Raw genomic sequence first — 14,528 nt, 5'->3', positions numbered from 1 at the left:
GAGGCTATGCCTAGGGCAGCCCTCGGCGTAGCTTTAACGATGTGACAACACCGTCATGGCCTGGCTTTGGAGGGATACGTGTCCAGGGCTACGCCAATGTCCCGGAGTACGCCGAGGGTAGCCGTCGGAGTACGCCAAGGGTAGCCATCCCGACTTTTGGCCTTCGGCTTATCAGAAAAGGTGATCCTTCATTGATTATAAAAGCAATTCACTAGTTGTTCGTGTTTTCAGAGTAGACCTCCATCTTTTTTTCCATGTTATTTATCTTTCAATAACGAGCAGAACTAACGATTTGCTGTGATGAATCTACAAGAACGTTATCTGAGTAAGGTAACTCTTGAAAAGGTGATCCTTCATTGATTATAGATCCTTAACTGATCATATATTAATTCTGAGCAAACTTGTGCATTCTGTAATGAACAACTACCAATACGCTTGTGAGGCTGCTGCTGTGCTTCTGCTATTTTTTTGAACATGTCCAACTTAAAATAAATTCGTTGCCTAAACTAATTCATTTTTCTATGAAGCAATCGGTTTGTCTAGGTCGAATGTTGATCACAAATACATAGTTCAGTTGATCAAATCATGATTAGTTGAACAAAATAGTGTTTCCCTTCTATCTGACGGTCATTACCACAAATCTTTTCTGGAGAAATAAACATTTTTTGTGTATCCTTTGATTTGTTCCGCTTCACCGTCATCTTTTTTTGGGCATTATCAATTTAGGAGTTAACAAATAGTGCCCTCGCTGTAGCGCAGTGGACGGCGGACGAGTTCCCTCCTCCTCGACGCTGCGACCGGTCGGCGTGGATGGATGGGCGGCGGCGGCCTGGCGCTGCAGACTCCCTCCTCCCGTCGGCTCCCCCCGCAGCACGCCGACAGGGGCTGGTGGTGGGCGGCGGCCAGGCCCCATTGTCTGGGCCATCCCCTCCGACCTCTCACCGGTGCGTGGAGATGGTCTCGGGCTTCTCCCGTGACACGAGGTCGCCCGGGGCAGGAGCCTTGAGTTCAACGGCGGAGGCGGCCTTGTTCTTCGCCGGAGGAGGTCGGCTGGTTGCTGCGGTGGCGGATCACGAGATCCTCTACCCCGGCAATGAAGATATAGTCGACGATGAGCTAGCGGCGAAGGGGCCACCGGCGAACACCGCGCCTTGACTTCGTTCTTGGCGGATGATGGCGGCTATTGGCGTTGTTCCCTTGCGAAGGCATCATCTTTGCTAGCCTCTCCGTTTGCTCTCGCCGAGTTGGGGACTCGCGGCTATTGGTGAAAACCGTGTCAAGATTGGCGGGCGATGGCGGCGTTAAGTGTCGCTTCCTTCTTGAAGGCATCGTTTCGCAGTCCACGGGAACTCACTCGTGCTGCTCCGGGGGAAACTCTAGATCCAGCCAGGATCGGACGATGACAGCGTTCCCTGCGTCGTGCTACCTTTTGGGGCATCGTTTTTGGAGCAGCGGCTGGATGGAGGTGGTTTTGGTGGAGTGGTGTTCATCTACCACATTGTCGTCGATGATTCTTGGCGGCGTGGAGCTACGGGGTATCGAAGACGGGCGAGGACTACTGGACGCGGGCAGGATGGTGGAGCTGTTTGGTGTTATGGTGACATCGACAGTAGGCCTGGCACGGTCAATGCATTGATTTGTCTTGGAGATGGGTTTGAGATAGATGGAGGTTGCGAACTCTGTGACGTGCGCAATGGCACACCCTCAGGGTTTTGCTTTTTGGATGATGTGTGTTGGTGTACCGTCAGCGAGTATGGCCTTGTTCATGGTCCCCCTTCATCATAGGTATTACGAGTTGTCGCTAGGAAGGAGACTTCGAGTTGATCTTTGTATTCCCCTTATAAGGCATTACGAATAATTTAATAAAAAAGAAAGCTGTGTGCATCCTTTGGATGCAGAGGCTGGGGCTATGCTCCTTGATCGAGAAAAACAAATAGTGCCCTCGGTGTTTCTGGTCTTCTGGATTTGATTTCCAATTTTTGTTTGATGCGATGAATGCTTATTTGTGCGAGCTCTCTTGGCCGTCGGGTGGATGGGTTTCTAGTGTCCTCTTCAATAGGCCTTCTGATGAAACATGACTTCCCGCTGAAGAGATGCAGGATCATTGTGTGTGGCTCCTGAATATTGTTGATGAGCTCTGTGATATCCTCTGGTGCTAATGCTCATACGCTGCGTGCCATGTTGCACTCCAACAACGAGTGCACCCATGAGTGGCTGCCCACAATAGCGCATGCGCTCTGATGTGCCATACTGCCATGTTCCAATGGTGGAGCACGTCCGCGGGTGGTAGAGATTGCCTCGCTAGGCGACATAGGAAGACGCAGATTTTGGATGGTCAACCATATTGGCGGCGTTATAGTTATGACACACGTCGTCAAGAGTGCAATACGTACTGGGAGAGTATGGAAATCCGGTATGCCACCACCGGTATTATGGCCAAATACCGGCGGCATGACATTTTTAAGTTGTGTCGTTACTAAATTTTTTTTACGTCTATGAGCTATTTCCTACCGGTGCTAGCATGATGACTGGCTAGGATAAAAGGCTGACATGCGCACATGGGTAAATGACACCACCATCATCGTCATCCCCTATGACTCCGACGTATAGTTTAGGTTTAAGGTGAATTAAAATTTATTTGTATTCACACTTCTCTAGGACGCACACGCCAAGGTGAAGAGCCGGTGGGTTCTTAAAGCCACATCAATATTCTTGCAACTACATCTCAATTTTTTTTTTGCTAACAACTACTTATGGAGTAGTATAAAATCCGGCACCACTCCCTCCACTGCTCATCCACCTCCCCCATCTTCTACGAACTATTCAATTCTACCCGCACCTAGCTTGAACCTCCTAAGATTCGATTGGACTGCACCTGCAAGGCACAATTGGTTTCCACTCCGATGGTACCATCTTGTGTGCTAGTGACATCGTTATGCTTGCTTATCCGGTTAGATTGTGTTACCCAAACTTGTTTCATCGGATTTGCCCACTGTGGATGTGGATTTAGGGATGGGAGGTCTCGGAAGATGTAACGTGCTTTGCTTGCTAGGAATCGGTTGTACAATAGGAAGGGTGAGTACACCGCCACCACGTCTAGGTGGATGCAATTCGTAGAAAATAGCATCATCTTCGAATGCATGAGCTGTAGAGTCCATGTTTAGTCGATGCAGCCCCTAATCATGTACTTGATTTTCTACTGCAGCGGGGATGGAGTTCGTATGGAGTATCGACCGTTCTACACTATCGTGTTGTGGATGATCTGTTTAGTCGATGGTATGCGGTTTGTTCTGATGATTATGCAAGGACGGTATTTGATCAATGATTCTAACCCTCGCGTGTGTATTATCCAATTCGAGACTAATATCCGAGCTAACCCATTGACTTTTTTGTGTACCTAATTACTCTTTTGAAATGTGGAAACCATCCGCCAAGTTGTTCTCATTAATTATTATTTATTAGTATTCTACGGATTGTATTATTTTGTTCGATGTGTTTAACCACGGGGAAAGTATCTAAGTAAGGTCGCTCTAAAAAAATGATCATTCATTGATTATACATCTAATCATATATTCAGAGAGAACATGTGCGAATCTTAATATTTTTGATTTAATTAATATTAATCTGGTTGCAATGCAGAAGCTATTTGTGCCTTTTCGACTAAAACTTTATCCTTCGGTAGGCTGCCTCACAACGGTGCAAACTATTTGCTAAAATGTATTCATTGGTTATACTCTCCGAAGTGTTCAACACATGCTTACAACTCGTTTGTTAAGTATTCATATGAAGTCAACAAGTAGTGCCGTGCTTGCAAGGCATTTTATGAACCAAGATTAAGCTTGATTTGATTTTAAGAAAAGAAAAAGATTTCAAATATGTGTATGGTATATGAAGAAATGTTTCTAAATATAACATGATTTTATTATTATATTCTCATTTAAATTAACGATGGCAGCCATGAATAATCACCGTCTTCCTTCCCTCCTAGATCCACCCCTCTGTGTAGGCGCTCCATCCAGCGGCGGTGTGATGACACACAACGGAGCGGCAGCTAAACGATGGTGCGGCGGCAGGAGGACGGCCCGACCACGCCACACCAGAAATGAGCACGGGGGGGGGGGGGGGGGGGGGGGTTGGCACGCGTCCGTTTGCAACCGCCCGATCAAAAAATGCATCTACCCTACCCCATAGTGACTAGGCTGTCCGCGGAGACGGACGCTACGCGGTTGCACCGAGTGACTGCGTTTGTGGGCAGTGACAAAGGTAAGCAAAACAGTTCCTCATTACTATTGATTGGCCAAAAGGTCCATCTTTACAGAGATGGTTAGTCCAGTTAACCTAAAACTACGACGGTTGTACCCACTCGCTGTCGCGTGGCCTGCTACAGACGGGGTTAATCGCAGTCACGCAGCCTACTACTGGCTACCGGAGTGGCTTGAGGGGCTGTTGCCGTTGTCGGAGCGCATCCGAGTGATGCACTCGTTGCGTCGTGCATGCCGCTGAACGACCTCCTCGTCCTGCTGCCTGTGGCGTTCGACGGCCTCGGCCAAAGAGGAGTCCTAGTGGACTCTCTTCTCCGCCCCATCCACCGTCTGCAGCTTCTCAGGCGTGCCAGTACTAGCGACGAGGCTTCTCTTCGGCACTCTGATCCAAGTTAATGGAGATGCCTCGCCCGCCGAGCGGCCGCCACCCACCTCTACTAACGAATTTAATGGCAATGCCACGCGTGCCGCGCCCCTCGGTTGCCTCCGACTTATATAAACAGGGGCGTGCACTCGACTGCCTCATCTCATCTACTCCACACAAACCCTAGCCACCGCACAACCTCCACCGTAGCGTCACTCTCCACAAGCATGCGAGGGAATCCATGGCTGGTCTAGGTGGCCAGCGAGGCGGTCGAGCCGCGAGCACGGTCGCCGTGGCCATGGTCGGGGCCGCCGTAATGGCAGCATCACCCCGCCTCTAGCCATCGTCTGCGTCGTCGTTGTCTTCGGAGGAGGCGAGGTGCTTCCAGTTCATCATCTGCATCGATGAGGACCCCCTCGACATCAAGCGGCTACCGAACAAGTTCGCCGAGTTCGTCGACGGCGCCGAGCTGGCTGAGTTGCAGCAGATGCGGCTTCTGTCGGTGGCCTGTCGAGATCTTGTTCGACGAGCAGGGCAAGATGTACATGCACACCGGGTGGGACAAGTTCGCCCACGCCCACAACCTCGAGGCCGGATGCCTTTTCACCTTCCTCTACGAAGGTGACGTCGAGATGATCGTCAATGTGTTCGACAAGACATCCTGCCGTAGACACTACCACACAGACGAGTCCGGCGAGAACACGGACATCTAGTGTTGTTCAAGTGTTCTATCTTTGCAGCGTAGCCACCGGCCAATTGAAGCCAATAGTGTAGGTTTCTGGATGTTCTTCCTGCACATCTAAGAATATAGGCACACATAACCCAGCTGGATTTTATAGTTTGGGCGACTAGGTCTCTGAGAGTGTTCAGTCTTAGTAGCGAAAGAACGAAACCCGCGAGTCCAACACTAGTTAGATTTTATTATTTTCCAATTTTTAAACCATGTTCCAACTATCTAATGTTTCTATCTATGGTTAAATGAAAAAGGGAAAAATTAGGTAAAAATATTTATGCGTAGGCCTACTAGGACATCCAGGTGTAAACGAACGCGCGGTAAAAAACGACCATTTTTGCCTCGATGGTCTCATGCAACGAACGAGCGGGACTATTTTAGACGTCCAAAATGCATCGCCATGATACCCCTACGCTGAAATCGCCGACGAGAGACTGAACATGTCGAAGGCGGAATGACAACACCCAAGGTACATGTCAGAGTCCGACTGGTGAGACTTCCTTTTCCCAGTTGGAAGTACGCCTACCGAGGCGCCAAGAATTTGGGGCAATCCGTTGTAACGGTGACGCATCTACGCCCACCAAGCGACACAAGCTGCCCCAGCCTCAAGGGTCGCGTGTGCCATCCGCGAGCCCAAGACGAGCCCCGATGCAAAGGAGGACCAGGGCATAGACGTGGCCATATCCGCTTGTCGCAACAGACGACTGCCGTCAAGCTGGAGCTTGAGGACTCTTTGGTACGACGTTGGCAAGTATGACGAGCAGGAAGTCCAGACGATGGCCCAGCTGCAGACTGGCCGAGCTGCACAACCGTCATGTACGCTTGGGTAAAGGACACATCCATCATCGCCCCCCATGACTCGCAAGAGTAGTTTAGGTTTAGGATTAATTTAAGTTTTGTTGTATTCACACTAACTTTCTATGAATTTAGCACTTTGTTTAGATATAAGTGTTGTCCAAAAATATATTGAAAAGAACGTTTTGCGTGCCCCTAGACACCCGCCCGCATTTGTACCGACAAGTGTCTGGTTGTCCCCAAACTGGACAACATTTTGAGGCATACATACCATAATTCATTGGCGCGTTCCATGCTCATTTGGCTCTACGCGATGCTTGACGCACAAAAATACGCAGTGGGATGTGGTTACTCATGAACGCTATAACAGACCATCAGAGGACGTACGTATGTATCTGTGTGCCATTTTTCATACCCAAATTCGAAAGTATGTAGCTTAGGCAAATCATAAGTTCCAAATGAGAAAAAATCGCTTTGTGGTCGAATAACTATGTAACTTACTATCGAAGTAAGTTTAATAGTATCTATGTTCACAAAATTTATTTTACTTGGCCTAAATGATCCTACACCTAGCCCCTTGTAAGCACACTCCACGATGAAGAGCTGGTGGATTCTTATAGCCTGAAGACCTCTTGTTCAACAAAAAAAAAAGTATCCTGAAGAATTGTTGGGTTTTTAAAGCCACATCAATATTGCCAGCTACTAGACTAGTAGTACTCCGTATAAAATACAGTGTCATTGTCTCCTCCGCGGCCCATCCACGCCAGATCTGGTGTCCCATCTCCCCCAACTTCTATGAATCATGTGGCTCTTCCTGAGCCTAGCTCGAACCTCCAGAGATTCGATGAGCACGCACCTTCCAGGTGCGACTGGTTTCCATTCCGATGGTACCGTATTGTGTGTTAGTGACATCGTTATGCTTATTTATCCAGTTAGAACGTGCTACCTAAACTCGCCCGCGATGGATGTGGATTTAGGAATGGGAGGTCTTAGGAGATGTAGCGTGCTTTGCTTAGTAGGAATCAGCCGTCTAACATGAAGATGTAGTACACCGCTACGTTGTCTAGGTGGATGCAATTCGTACAGGATAGCATCCTCATTCAATGCATGAGCTGTAGCATCCATGTTTAGTCTATGCAGTCGCTGATCATGTACATTACTTGCATACTATGCAACTGGAGGGAGTTCGTATAGAGTATCGATCGTCCTGCAGTCTTGCGTTGTAGCTGCTCTGTTTAGTCGATGCTGAAAGATTTGTTGTGATGATTATTCAAGGGGTATCTGATCGATGGTTCTATCTCTCATGTGTATTACCCAATCTAAGAAAAAAATCGGAGCTAACTATTATGTTCTGACTTTTTCCGTATGGCTAATCTTTTGGAATGTACAAAACCATCTGCCAATCTGTGTTCATTGATTATTATTTACTGTATTAGTATTCTACAAGTTATTTTGTTTTGTTTGCTGTGATGAATCACGCGGACGATATCTGAGTAAGTAAGGTGGCTCTGAAAAAAGTGCTCCTGCGTTGATTATACATCCTAATCTGATCATATATATATATTGAGCAAACATGTCCAACTCTTAATCTTTGTGAATTAACAAATATATTAATCTGATTGCAATACAGAAATTGTTTGTTCTTTTTAGGCTATTTGCTACTGTTAACTGTTCAACACATCCTAACGATCCATCCAGCGGCGGCGCACCACGATTACACACAGCGGAGCGGCAGTCAAACGACGGGGCAGTATCGTGTAGCGGTAGGAGGACGGCACGACCATGCCGCGCCGTGCCGCCGTCTAGAGACCAGAAATGAGCACGGAGTTCGCTGCTCAAATGCTATCTGACGCCATCATGCATCCGCGTCCTCGCACAGAAAAATACATCATCAGCAAAAGGTGCTAGGCAACAATAGTCACCCTTGGAACATCAGGGCATCTCCAACGGCGACCCATCCCGCGCCCGCGCATCCGGATGGGTCCAGCCGGACAAAAAAGCGGTCCAACGCGGCGACGCACCGCAAATGCGGATGGCCGCGGCGTCCGGAACGACGAAAACCCGGCCCAAATCTGGACCGGGTTTGCGTGGCCGCGGATGGCACGCGCCGTCCGGTCGCGTCCGGCCACTTGGCTGCTCGTCTCCCTTGGGCCCACCTGTCGGTGACCGGGGAGTGTATAGTGGAAAGGGAGTGGACTGGAGGCTATACACTCCCCGAGCGCAACCTCCGCCATGGCCCCGAAGCGACGGTTCGCTCCCGGAGCCAACGACGAGGAGGCGAGCAGCTGCTGCCGTCCTCCGCTGGCGCTGCGGGCCGGAGGAAACCGCGGTGGCCTCCACATCGGAGAGACCGCCCGCGGCGGGGCGGCATTGGCGCAACCGCCGCCGCTGCTGCTCGAGCCGAAGCCGGAGTCCTCCGAGGAGGACCCCGACCTCCGCTCCGCTCTGCTTATCTCGGCGGTGGAGGAGGACGCGAAATGGACGCACCTCCATGTGGCCATTCGCACCTCCGCGATTGAGGAAGAGGCCCGGCGGGCGGTGGAGGAAGCCGAGGCCTGGGAGTTGTACGCCCAGGCCCGCCAGGCGCGACGGGACGAGGAGGAAGTGGCGCGGCGGGAGGAGGCCAGGCGCCGCACGGAGGAGGAGCGGGCGGCAGGAGGCCAGGCGCCGCGCGGAGGAGGAGCGGCGTTAGAAGGCCAGGCGCCGCGCCTGGCAGGAGAGGGAGCAGCGCCTCAGGGAGGAGGCGCTGCTCCGTGCGCCGCCGCTTCCTCGGGTGGCTCCGGACCCCCATTCCCCCTGGGAGGAGGCCCTGTGGTCTCCGTGGCCGGAGTCCCCGGCGCGGTCGAGCCACAACAGTGCCTCACCGCCGGGGGACGTCGTCGATGCTGAAGCCGACGCCGACGACGCCCACAGGGACTAGGCGGCGCACCGGCGGCCACCGCGCCGTCGATCAAACCCTAGCTTAGGGTTTTTTTTAATTTGTTTTAAATTTTAAAGTCCATATAGAGTGCTTTTTTTGTTAGTTTATTTGCCCAAAATAGGGCTATGTACAAATGTGTCCAAAATAGGGCATATTCTTAATGAAATTTAATTCGAATTAGCATTTTAAATTTTGTTTTTTTCGAATTTGCGCTGCGTCCATGCGTTGGACGCAGCGTGCGATCCAAACGGACACGTGAACGCGGAACGCTGTCCGGGTGTCCGCGCGACCACTCAAACAGCCCAAAACGGATGCTTAGGTCGCATGGTTGGAGATGAGCTCACGGCCCATACAAGGATCATCGGGTTCAGTGTAGTTTAGAAGCGACGTGGACAATCTCATCCTCCCCAATAAATCGTACAGTACATACACAGCCTCTCATAAAGGTAGCGCTTCACGGAGTCAAAGAGATGGACTTTGCGAACCCCGGTCATTGAATTGTGCCCTCGCTGACGCCTGACGGTGACCCAGAGCCGCCGTTGCAAAGTCAGAGCGGCGCCGAGCTTTACTTACTACTACTATGCCCCCGTGCCTCTGCCAATTTATCACGCCCATGTTTGATCAAGTTGGCGAGGACGACGGCGCAAAAGGGAAGTTCTGGCGACCCCCCTCTCATTGTTCGTTGAGTTCCACAAAATATTCAGCGGGAAAACCACTTGGTTAAACAAGTCATGGGGCCTCCGGTTTGGATCTTCGTCAGTGCCAACCATGAACTATGGTTGAAGAAGAAGTAGTCAAGTTGTATGCGGTCTTGTCAAACTCACCATTTTCCCAACCAACACCAACCCCTGTGTCCATGTCTCGTGGTAGGCCATGAGGCATCTCCAGCGGCGCGACGCAAACAGATACTGAGCGACCGTTTGTGTCCGGCGTAACCGGAAATGCTTTTGGCACTACTTCCAGCGGGGCGACGCATAGTGACCGGGCCGTTCGCGGAGACGCAAACCCGCGGACGCTCGGCGGACGCGGAAAGTGTCCGCTCGGTCGTCGCACGGGTCCGCCTGGCAGAGACACAACTGCATCGTCTTCCAGGGTATTACTTGCGTGCGGCGCGCTGCAGCCTTTGCAGGGCCGCGTTAATGGCGCGCCTCGGCTCGCGAGCGTGCGCAGCGAGGCGGCATTGCAGTGGCAGGCCATTGAAGGCGAGATGGCGTCCGAGCCTCTTAAAGGGACGCTGCCGGCGGCCATTTCCCCGACCAAACCATTGCCACATCCCACGTTATCCAGCCCACCGACGCCAAGGGGAAGAAATGCTGGCCGTTCCACAAGACCAAGAACGACCACGAGTCTAGCGGCTCGCGGTCCGGCAAGAAGGCACGGGTCGGCCGGTACGTCGGCGTCGACTTCGCACGGCAGCTATGGGAGGAAAACCGGCCGGTACCATGGCCGGAGGCGAACTTGCCGGGAGGGGGCTGGTACCTCAACTCGAGGCGCGTGCCGGTTCCCCCCGTGCCGCGCGAGGGGCGAGAGCGGCGGGACGAGGTGCGCCGCCGCGGATCGATCTTGCCGCCGGATCTGCGGGAGAATCCGACGTACGCGCTGAACTCCTACAACTGGATTTCATTCGGGGCGTCGGAGTTCGATGCGCGCCGCCGCGCTGGCTACCTCGCCGACGTAGACTACTTCGAGCGCGAGATCGCCGCAGAAGAAGAAGAGGACGAGGACGAGGACGAGGACGTGACCATGGCACAGTACGACCACGGCGACGGCGGACCGGCGTGGGATCCGGAGACCCAGCCGCCGGACATTTCCGAGGAGGAGGCCATTGCCATGGCACTGGCCAACAGCGAGCAGGACGAGCTCAACAAGCTCGCTTTGTGGGACGGGCTCGCAATCCAGCTCCGCGAGTCAGCGCTCGCGCAGGGGAGACCGGTGACTCCTCCGGCCACGCCGACGCGTTCCAACGACCGCGCTCCGCCTGCTGCTCCGGCGTGGGATCCCTGGCCACAGCCTCATGCCCATGTGACGGTACCTCCTCTGCCGCCGGCGTACGAGCTTCCATGGCCGACGCCGGAGTTGATTGACCTCGTCAGCGATGATGACCACTAGGCAGCACCTACTTTTAGCACGCCTTTCTGCCCTTTTTATGTTTTTTTATTAATGCAAATTATGGCTTCATGAATGAAAAAAAATTATGCATCGTGCCGCTGGAGCCACCCAACGCGAACGGATGCCGGGACGATTTCGACCATTTGGCCCGACGTAAACGGACACGGTGCGTCCGTTTGGAGGTCCGAAAGTCGCGCCGCTGGAGATGCCCTGAAATTCAAATCGCCATGCTCTCGAGGTCACCCTTGCCAAGGCGAGAAATTCAGACAGGTTTATATTACAGCACCTTAGATAGTGTTTGATTGCAGATCGAGAGATAGTATTCCTCTCCTGCTATCTGAAAAAACTAGGACGTCCGTATCGGAATAATATCCTGACCTTGTCTCGCTCTGACACAGCAGTGATCAGTCTGAGTCGAGGTAAACAAGTCAGAGCGAACTTCCTGCTCTACCTGTAGCTGTCTGTGGCCTCACGAGTCGCGAGCCAACAAATGTGTCGCCGTCGCCAATTTTTAAACCAAATCGGTGAACTCCCTCACATGCCGCCTTCTTTCTTCGTCTTCCCACTCTCGCCGGCGTCCCATCGATCCATCCCCCAATAAATCTGCCTCGCCGCTACGCAACCATGCCCGCGCCCCGCGAGACCAACTGCCAAGAACAGCCCGACACCGTACCACGATGGGGAAGCTCCTGCGCTCTCCGCAAAAAGAATAAATGATATGTAAATAGTACGTGATACTATTTACGTATATCTTCTCTTTTTTACACAGGTCACATTCTGACATATTTTTGGATGAAACTTTACATATGCACAAGATATAACACATTGTTTGTCTAGAATTTTAGTTTGCATTTTTTGGACACTCGAAAGTGTCACAAAAAAAATGAATTGCATGCGCAACTAGTTGCAAATGAGATTTTGCCCCTGAAACGGCCACATACTAAACACTAGTATCATTCAGCACGCTTCACAGATACCTTATTGCCTTAATGCTGCATTTAACTCTTGACGAACATCCTTAAACCCATACTAACAGGTTTTGTTTTGTTTTGTTTTCAGAAAGGGATTTCTATTTTCGTGCCCTCGGTTTCTTAGTTGTGCTCAGTTTTCTCCAGCTCCTTAGTTTTTCCTCAGTTTTCCCCAAGACCTTGTCTGAAACCATCACAGATGCTGTAACGGCCGGTTGCCCGACGGTTGACCGTTATCTTCTGACTAGTGGGGTCACGTATAGCCCGCAAAGACACGTGTTGGGGGGATGACCCCCCGGTATGCCAAAGGCATGCCAAACCGGATGGTTTGAGCCATCAAGATACCGGTTTAATATTTATACCGGAGCACAAAGATAAGAGTTTGGTTAAGTAAAATCAGGCCGGTATCCCCAAGAGGGGTATACCGGAACCGGATGAAGAAGACACCGGGCTACCGGTAAGAAGGGCAGGTCGGCAAGACTGGTCAAAGATTCTCTTCAGAGCTAGAGGATAAGGATGAGCTAAGCAAAGTGGCTTTAAAGGAAGCCCTGGCGCCAATGAGAGGGATGACGCTGAAAGAAGCCGGAGGACGTCACCTTTCCTGATTAAAGAATACCCCGGCGTCATATATGATTAAAGTAGTTTTGTAAAGTAGTTTGTCCAGTCAAAGATGCCATTAGAGTTTCTTGCTCTGTAAGCCACCCTCTCCCCTATATAAGGAGAGGGGGCACACCCGTATCTAAAATAATGAATGACTAGGTGAACCTTGTATCCAGAAAACCTGTATCCTGTGGAGATCAATGAAGATCGTGATCTAGAGCAGAGTTCTTCCTTGTGTGTTTCTTCTTGTACCCTTGCCTTTGGCTGAGTTCTTGAGGAAAGCATCCGGAAGTTCATCCCATCTAATCACAAACCCTCCCCCGAATCCTCTTGCGCCCATTCGGCCCCAACTTAAGCCATCCCATGGCATCTGCTCGTTCGCCACGACGACAGTTGGCGCCCACCGTGGGGCTTGAAGTGGCGCTTGCTGGAGTTCACATTCGGGCGGGCATCCTCGACGTCGCTGGCCAGCGTACGGTGTCCGCGCTGGTGCAGCGCATCTATGACATGGACTTCATCAACGACAACGCGGGCTGCTTCGCCAACGGCGGCATCTTCCCCAAGAACGGCCGCATCATCGAGTTCGGCAGCCATCGCATCTACTTCGGCACCGTTCCCGTCCGCCAGCGCCCCTCATCGGTGCTGGTGGCGCCGGATCCGCCAAGGTGGCTACATGCTGGCCGCGCACCCGGCAGCGTGGAGGTGATGATGGCAGGCGTGGTTGGCGCCGGCAAAGAAGCTGTGGAAGAAGGTGCTGGGCGTGCGGCTTCAACCCGTGCGGCCAAGCCACCGCTCGAGCGCGACGCAGGCGCTGCGGGAGCATCGTCCGCGCTACTGGAGACACCGCTCCAAGCGGCGATGAGCGTCCTCGTCACACCCATCGCGCAGAACGTCGACCCGGCAGCGGCTCAGGCGGAGCTGGAGGCGCAGCGCCAGAAGATGCTCGAGAGCGGCAAGGATGTCGTCAGGGCGCAGCGCGAGCTGAACCTAACCATACGTGAGTATAACGCTGCCCATGTCTTTGCTTCTGTTAGCGCTCATGCTAATAGGATACCGGAGAACTGGCTTAAGGCTCGCAATCTTGATCAGGATCTGCGTAAAGAAATTCATGCCGACAAAAGCACTTCTGCATCTGTGAGCATTGTAGAGAAGCCTAAGTACAGTAGCCCGGATAAAACTATAAAAACTGCTAAAGCTGCAGTACAGCTGTGTGAATCGCTTTCCGGGGACGCTCTGGCAAAACAACAAGAGCGTGTCCGGGAGCTACTTGAAACTATCGAGCAGCAGAACGCTGAGCAGCTTGATAAGCTGAACAAGGCTGTGGCTTCAAAATCCGCGCGTTCAACAAGGAATGCCAGTAGCAAGTCCCATGGGCAGGCCTCGTCCCCCCATCCGGACAGAAGAAGAGAAAAAGAGATGAATGCGCAGCAGATGACTGTGTATGATCCGGTTCTTGCCGGAAAACAACAAGCCCGGCAGCACGATGCCGGTAGAAAAAGCCAAGGGGCAAACAGAGGCTACGCCAAAGAAGGCTATGCCGGAAACAATCATGCCGGTAGACACGAAACCGGGTAAAATTATCGAGCTGCAAGGGCAGCGTATGATGAGGAGGAGATGGATCCCCCAAGGTACCGGCAGGCAAGGGCCGCGGTACCGGAATGTTATGATGAGGCTGATTCCACAAGACCGGCAGCATACCGGAACCCATTGGGAGAACGCTTGGGAGAAAGATACCTGCCAGAACGGGATGCGAGGCACCGTCTGGACAGAGTATATT

General features: G+C 52.0%; 2 non-coding genes and 1 pseudogene across 2 annotated transcripts; all 3 read left to right on the top strand.

Annotated features, from left to right (window-relative positions):
* The first annotated feature begins 289 nt into the window (after nucleotides 1-289).
* On the top strand, nucleotides 290-402 carry LOC127297709 (small nucleolar RNA Z118/Z121/Z120). Its single transcript, XR_007849401.1, has one exon. It is a non-coding gene; the product is annotated as a small nucleolar RNA Z118/Z121/Z120 (small nucleolar RNA).
* Nucleotides 403-539: 137 nt separating this feature from the next.
* LOC127297754 (small nucleolar RNA snR60/Z15/Z230/Z193/J17) lies at nucleotides 540-632 on the top strand. The gene has a single exon (XR_007849444.1). It is a non-coding gene; the product is annotated as a small nucleolar RNA snR60/Z15/Z230/Z193/J17 (small nucleolar RNA).
* Nucleotides 633-7,612: 6,980 nt separating this feature from the next.
* Nucleotides 7,613-7,728, top strand: LOC127297710 (small nucleolar RNA Z118/Z121/Z120; annotated as a pseudogene).
* The last annotated feature ends 6,800 nt before the right edge of the window (nucleotides 7,729-14,528 follow it).

This window comes from Lolium perenne, chromosome 4 (assembly GCF_019359855.2).
Source record: "Lolium perenne isolate Kyuss_39 chromosome 4, Kyuss_2.0, whole genome shotgun sequence".
Classification (NCBI taxonomy): Eukaryota; Viridiplantae; Streptophyta; class Magnoliopsida; order Poales; family Poaceae; genus Lolium; species Lolium perenne.
The sequence above is the reverse complement of the archived record's forward strand: the minus strand, read 5'-3'. Positions and strand labels throughout refer to the sequence as shown.